The 7746-nt window shown below is 38.5% G+C and overlaps 1 long non-coding RNA gene across 2 annotated transcripts; it reads right to left on the bottom strand.

Annotated features, from left to right (window-relative positions):
- Positions 1-269: 269 nt before the first annotated feature.
- LOC142052066 (uncharacterized) lies at positions 270-3383 on the bottom strand. 2 transcript variants are annotated; one of them, XR_012658698.1, is made up of 3 exons: positions 2992-3383; positions 2478-2594; positions 270-1147 (listed from the first exon to the last, which is right to left on the bottom strand). It is a non-coding gene; the product is annotated as an uncharacterized LOC142052066 (long non-coding RNA). The 2 variants fall into 2 exon arrangements; XR_012658697.1 differs by having other exon boundaries at positions 2508-2594; positions 2992-3360.
- Between the last annotated feature and the right edge of the window lie 4363 nt (positions 3384-7746).

The raw sequence follows: 7746 nt of genomic DNA, 5'->3' as shown, positions 1-7746 counted from the left end.
AGCCTACAAGGTTGGGTATCAGACTATAGTGGCTATAGGTCTAAATAACTTAACTTGAATATTTTGGGTTGAAGAAATTTTAAAACATATGTCAAAGTTGCACAGCACCAGGATTTTTTTTTCTTCATCATCTGGAACTCAGAACTACTCTGTCCAACTTTTCAGGTCAAACAAATTTACTAAAATAAAACAACAGGACTAAAGACAGAATTTAGATGGAAGCTTAACTGTGCTAGAACAACACACAACAACTGTTGTGTAGAACAACAGTTCTACAATTGTAGCAGACAATTTCTATAGGAAAGATTGAACTAATTGAGTTGCATATTTAACTACAGTAAAACCCAATGTATTCTAGTGAAATACTCAGGAAATTGGGAGACATGTCCCAGCTTCAGTTGAGTAAATAGAGATTTAATATTCTGCCCCTTAACAGTCAATTAAGTAACCACAGTTACTTTTTGCTTTACAGTTACTCCCAGTCAGTCTCTGAGAGGTGAGTAGAAATGGATTTTTCATTGTCACTAAGAAGAAATGTGTAACTTTAAAAACCACATTGTCTGGAACACCTGGTATTTGCGATACTAGATATGTATACCAGAGTGTCTTTGTAGGTAGATAGTTTTGAGACCAGTTCTAAAACAGATCCACATAGATCTTTAAACCTGCTGAACAGAGGCAAACACAAAGGCAGAACACATACTCCTATAAAAATGTCAACTGCCAGTAGCTCTAGTCTTCAAGAGAGGCAGTTAAGCAGGCTGATGGATGTTCTTCCTTCATCATTATTTCACTGTGTAGCACAACTAGCTGACTGTAGCGACGATCTCTGAACCACTTTTCACTGTAATTCCTGTGATTCTACATCAAATAACTTTGCATATCAAGAAGACCTATGTAATCTGTAAAGGTATTTCTTCACTGAGACTTCATTCAAGCTTGATCTTTCTGTGCCATTCATCCATTCATTCAAGCTACCTGGAAAGCAAGTTTTGCAGTTCTGTCTCTTTCAACAAGTTTAAAAAAAAGAATATTAGATGCCTTTGATAGCCTTACTGTACTCCTCTATGATGTGAGCCTTTTCCAGTTTTACAATGTGGTTGCTTTTCCTTTTTGTACTGTTTTCTCCTCTGATCCTCAAACATTTCTGTTGGGAGAAGTAAGAGATTCATACCAGAATATGGAATAAATATTTTTAATTCTTGATTAACCAAAACTTTTATCACACTCTCAAACTGATTTGCATCTGAGGATGTTGGGATAGGCTTCCCTGAAGTGATTTTGAAATATACAAAGAATGTTTTATAACAGTAAATACACTGCTTCTCACAGGCAGCTCTTCTCTAGGTTAAACATTCACACTATCTGGATGGACTGCAGTCTGTGTTCACAGATTTATGTGTATTTTTCAAATACAGTATCACCCATTTTGCACAGTATGGTCTTCTGAAAGTTCACTTGGCAAGAAACTGTTCTTGCTAAGTATAAAGTGTGAAATCTGGCAATGAAATTTTAAATTAAACCCAGCATTTTTCAGCCTACGTCCTGGCAACTGCTGTCTTACTAAAAAGTAGCAATTTCTAGCCAGTATTATGTGTAGCGGTATAAGGGGGTGTAACTGAATGCTCATCCTGCTGCATTTATTAACGTAAAATTTTGTTTAATAAGTTATAAGATCTTATAATGCAATCTTCAGTACTTGTAACAGGTAATCCCAATGGTATAATGAACTACTTAATTTAATGTTTTACATTGCAGTATCACTTAAGAGTATCACTTAGTCCAACAGTGTTAATGACTTTATAAACATCTGTATACCCGTTCCAAAGTATTTACATTTTAAGTATGTTCATTTTAACTTTATACAGCCTTAATGTACTAATTTATATTGGGTTTAAAATTAGTTCCATAAGATCAATCAATATCTGCTTTAAATATATTGCAATTATAGTTTTAAATGAAATTAAATTGTAGAAATTGTATAAAAGAAAGTGTGTATATTCACATAATATCTGACTCAGACTTCAGAAAGAAGCAATTAGTTGAGGATATATATATCTCTACCCAAAACATTCCATTTAACTTCCCCAACATACACATTGCTTTTCTGCTCCACTCTCAGAATTAGCTTGAGGCAATCTTGAAAAAAAGAATACCATAAGTTCCCATTAGCTATTTGGATAAATATTTCTAAGGAACATTTAATATATTTCTTTTTCAGACTTCTAAAAAATCAGATTGTACTATAATAATTTTCTGAAGATAGCTAATATTTTATTTATCTATCCCTTCCTTCAAGAGATCACCACAAGTAGTATCAATGGCTGAAAACTAATTAAATAGTAAACATCTAGCACATTAGAATTTATATTGTTTTTGAAACTTTAGAAATTTGAATAGCCTGTATTATCTTCTACTTTTAAAATCACTGTACAATTTATGCAAGTATTTTGACAAGTAAGACTCCTTACAGTCACCTCCACCACCTCTTTTTCAGGGCAACGTACCCACAGCCACTGAGATACCAGGGATGACAAGGCAATGATGGATGGGCAAGGATGACTGCAACACCTCTGTTGAGGATATGGTAAATGCTTCCTGTAAGAAAGGTTAAATGGAAGAAGAAACAGTAAAATGACATTATTATCTTTCAAATGTATTGCCACTGCAGAAGTATCTTGTCAGAGTAAATACACATTGGGGAATCCTGGCCGAGCCACAATCGAGGTGAGTAATGTTCAGTCCCGTGGACAGAGAGAGAGTCCTGTCTTGAGAGACAGGACTTGGCCCTGATGTTTCCAGGCATGAACAGACGTATCAGTATACAGTCAACTTCTTTACTACATATAAAAAATAGAGAATATACTTCTGAAGATTTCAGTGCTCTCTTCTCAAGCACAAAGTCAATTAGAGGATTGTGTAAATCAATTATTTGACCTAGAGGTTAAAATTGATTGTATCTAAAGTTTCCTGTGCTGTATATAGGCTTACTCGCCTACATTTTGTTCTAATATGGAAACAAGGTGGATCTTCCAGATTCCTACACTGTTGAAAACCCCTGAGACCTCAGGCACCGCACCCCCTCAGTGCCACACTCGGTGCTGTTCCTAGTTGGTGACTATCTCCCCCTATTCCCGAACGCAAAGGCTCATCCTCCGCAGAGGCTGAAGCCGCAGGGCACGCCCCGACGAGCGCCCTCTTAAAAAATGGCGGCCGATTCACATAGTTCTCAACGGGAGTGAAGCCGCCATCGCCCTCAGGCCTCCATTTCGAGAGCGGCGGCGGCTTTGTGGCCGGCGGGTGGGCCGGGCCTCCCGGGGCAGCCGCAGCCGGGGCCGTCGGGCGGTGAGCTCAGCCGACAGCAAGGATGGCACGGGGCTGAAAAATGGCAGAAAGGAGCACATCGGCCTGTGATCTCGGCCCCTTTGGGAAGAATGGGAGGCGCTGGAATTGTGGAAGGAATCAATTATTCATGAAGTTCCCCACAGGCGACCATATACGCCCAGCCTCTGCTGACAGATAAGCCTCCAGTTACATGGGGTGAAAAAAGTAATAATTGAAAAAGGAATTAGACCATCAGTGCTAAATAAGTATTTTAAAAGGCAACCTATGGTAGCACATTTACTAAAAAGATGGTAAGAGATTACAATAAATGTGTGATGCTATGCAGGATGTAGAATAAAGGACAGAATCACCATATACATAACAAATAATATCTGTGTTTTGTAGCATACACAGGGTAAGTCCATGAAAGTAATTCACACTTCAAAAACCAAACTGGCCACTTATTGCAAGTGCAGCTAGATCTATTGCTGTTTGTGTAGCCTAGCTCCTTCTCCAAGGTCTTTCTGCTGCTCACTCTAATACCTCCAATTTTGGTGCTGATTGCAGCGTATTCTCATTTTAACACTATTAATTCATCTGTCTTTCATAAGAACATTCACTACTTTCTGGGGTGCGGGTACTAGTGTACAGCCCATGCCAGAGATAATAGCTTTCAGCCCTCAATGCATTTTGGTATTTTGACCAACTGTCTCCTCATCCTCCAAGCACTCTTGTCTTGGATGTCTCCCACTAACAGCAGAAACACAAAGAAGTGAGGGTGATGTTGCCATGCTGTTAGATGAAGGCTTTCATCCTTCCAGTGCACTTGCTCTGCAGGTTGGCACATTCTGGTTCCCTGCACTGGACATGCACCTTCTTTCTTCTTTCCTTCCACATCAGGGCAGATTACGTTGCATTTGTTCTCTGTCATCCATGTTCTAGACTTGGCCTTATCTGTCTTGACAGGTGGGTTGGATGCCACTGTTCTCCAATTATTTTCCATTTTGTCCCTATTACTGACCTGTATCTATAGCTTCCTCCTATGACTCATGGCAGTGCAGCTTGGAAAAATGCCTTTTGCCACTGTTCAATGTAACAAAGTGATGCTTAACTGTCTGTAATATCTATAATAACTTCAGGTCTTTGTCTCTGATTATAGCAGAGAGTCTCCTTTGCCTTATCTTTTCTTAATTCAAACATACTCTTCATGGTTCTTTTGCTCTTCTTATCGAAAGTAGAAAAATCTGTTCTCTAGTAAGTCCACTGATTACCAAATCAAAAGTAAAGGTTTAGCCCCTCAAAGGATGCATCTCGATGGTTCAAAGTTGTGTAACAGCACTCCAGTTCCCTACTTAGCTTTTGATATTCAGTCCTGCAGATGCCTTTATGGCCAATTTTGCCTGTGCTCAAGATCTGTTCAGTGCAAAACCATTTAAATTCTGCTGCAGTACATGGTAGTACCTTGCCTGAGTGCGGCCACCAGACAGGCTTAGTGACCGAGTCCAGGACCAGATCACATGAAGATTCCACTTGGTCATGTGAGAAAGCAAAAGTAAAAATAAGCACAAGGATATGATTATTTCTTAATTTCTTTTGAGCTATGACAAATACAGAGAAAGAAAACATTTTTACCACAGAGAGCTCAGGTAAAAGTCATCAAGTTATTGGTGGCCAAATAAAGTAACCTCCTCTCACCAGACCTATTTTCCATACACAGGCTTAGAGATAGCGGTATCCCTTCACACCTGGACCCCAGCCGGTCTATTCTCCCTCCCCACCGAGTTGGCCTCTCCATTTTAAGGCTTTACTGAGGTCTGACATGCCTTAGAAAGTGTGTGCACATGTCTGAGGAGGCTCCCCTCACTGCATTCTGCATCCCATCACAGTCAGCATAGTGTGTCAGGACTGGGCTAGTTTGAGAAAAAGTATCTCCAATATTCTGGTCACAGTTCTCCCTGAGTATCCAGCAAATAAGTTCATCTGCAGAAAGCTGAATTATTGACTATTAGTGGCCATATCATTCCAGTTTAGTTTGACTATATCCAAAGGAATTGGACACAGAATATTGGACAGCGCTGGACCCTGGAATGTCACTGGGCTCCAGAAATGTGTCTGGATCATGACATTTTTTTCAAACTTCACACTATTTCCCATACACATTAAACAAGGCATTCATTCCTAGCTAGACTCCCTAGAAAATGCTGCAAGTTGTTGGTTTTGCATGTGGGCTGCTTTGTACATTGTACATGGCAATGTAAGTTGCATTGAGGATGCCTCTTTGTGAGGCATCACATGATCACATGAGCTGATTTGCAGAGTTGTAGTAGGGGTATCTGGCTTTAATTTTTTTATTATTTCCTGTCCTGTTCCTACAAGAAGTACTATCAGTCCTTTGCCTGATAAAAAATGACCACAGTGTCCCAATTTTTCTTAGAATTGGAACATCAAATGAACATCACTTGCTTTGGGGGTTTGCCCTGCTCACATTTCTCCCATAGGATAACTGGGATTCTGGAGTGATAATGCACTATTAATCTTGGGAATTTGTGCTTGAAGAGTTTCTTTCATTTGAGGATTCAACGTGCTTAAAAGTTAATTCATATTACATTTCATTACCCTTGTGAAGCAAGAAAACATTTCCCCCAGTGCAGAAACTGAGATATTAAGATCACGACTCTGTAGACCATACATCCCATAGATATCTATATAAAAATTGCCTTATTTTTGAAAGTAGCAAGTACTTATGGCTTCCACTGATTTTACCCTCTAGCTTTTGCCACCTGCTTTTGGGGATACTGACTTAAATAAATTGCCCTGTGTGACAGGGTAATATGTTAAATGTGTTCTCAGGAAGTATCCACCTTTGCTGACAAACAGAAAACCTATGTTAGCTCCCTTTACAGTGTTTAATACTGGGAAAAAAACATACAAGAAAAATACCAAAAAGGAACTCATATATGTAGTCGTATCTAGAAGCTGGCAAAAAGTGGTTATGTCTTAAATTTCTATATGAGACAGTACAATTCCTAACAGATTTCTTAATTGCTGGGCAATGAAGCAATCTTGTATGCTACAGATTTAACCAGTGACTTGCAGTAACTGTCCTACAGTGTAAGTAGCACCATGAGGACCTGTGGGAGCAGTTTATTCTGCCCTCTAACTAATCAGTCCACTGATGCCGGGAAGTGCTCAGGGCAACAATTCTCTGCTAGTAGGTTTAAATGGGATTCCAACAGAAGTAGGAGCTGGCTGGCTACAGGAAGGTTGTCTTTAAGTGCAAGAGGTTTTCTTTGAGACAAGGCTATCACTGCAAGGCTGCCTGACCTGCAGGCATGTAGAGTGGTTTATTGTATTTGTTTGTAGAATGAGCTAAACTGCTCTTTCATTTATTTTGGGATTAAAGCTTGCTTGAGAGATTAACTGGGGAGCCTGTAGTCTTTATTCTGGTCTGGAAATAGATAAAACAGGCTATACTGGACTACTACAGGGACCATAACTTTGGGAAAAAAAGTGGATCTACATTTAATATTTTAATTAGGCTAAAAGTTTATGGTTAATTTTACTAATGTGATTCAGTGTGATATATTTCTCAGCTGCCTGCCTGGTAGCTAAGCTACCTCCTTGCCAAGATAACTTTACCTTAATGCAAAGAAGAGCTGGGAGCAAGAAATACATGCTCATGTCTCATTTGCTCCTGTTCAGCTCACTGTTTTAGCTCAAGGGGAAAGAATGGAGCAGGGGCTCTGCAGACCAGTGTAATTGGTGCTGCTGGGCATAGCCACACTCACAAGAGTCAGAGATTTTCAGAGTTTTTCAAAAATAATAAAAATATATAAAATGTTTAATATCTGATGTATGTATGTGCAGTATAATTTTAGACATACATCTGGATTAACAAATATTGAATAGCAACTATAGCAAGTTGAAAACAGCTTAATACCAAATTACACAACATGGAATGAAACTTAATTTTCAGACATCGATTTTAATTTAGCAACTTTGAGATTACACATCTTGCATTATTTTTGTTGATTTTTTTTTTTCAATAGAACTGTACATCTGCTTCCTACATCTACTTCCTAGACAGATGAGCACTTCATTCTCTTAAATGTTTGGCATCAACTACCTGTCAAAGATAATATGATGAACTAGATGGGCTTTGGGTTTTCTTTATTATGGCAGTTCCTGAATTCCCGTGTGCTACACTACAGACAAACCACATTCTACCTTAAAAATAATTAAATAGAATAAAATTGAAATTAAAAATGTAAAAATATGTCAAAATGTTTCAATTCACCTGATTTGTTCATTATTCCATAACCTTGATTAGGTAAAATTTTTAAGTTACTGAATTTTCAGGATGGTAAAATACTTTGACCTATAGAAAATGCTTAAAGATTATAAATACTATTTCTTGTCTAG

This window comes from Phalacrocorax aristotelis, chromosome 1 (genome assembly GCF_949628215.1).
Source record: "Phalacrocorax aristotelis chromosome 1, bGulAri2.1, whole genome shotgun sequence".
NCBI lineage: Eukaryota > Metazoa > Chordata > Aves > Suliformes > Phalacrocoracidae > Phalacrocorax > Phalacrocorax aristotelis.
This window is presented reverse-complemented; position numbering and strand designations above follow the sequence as displayed.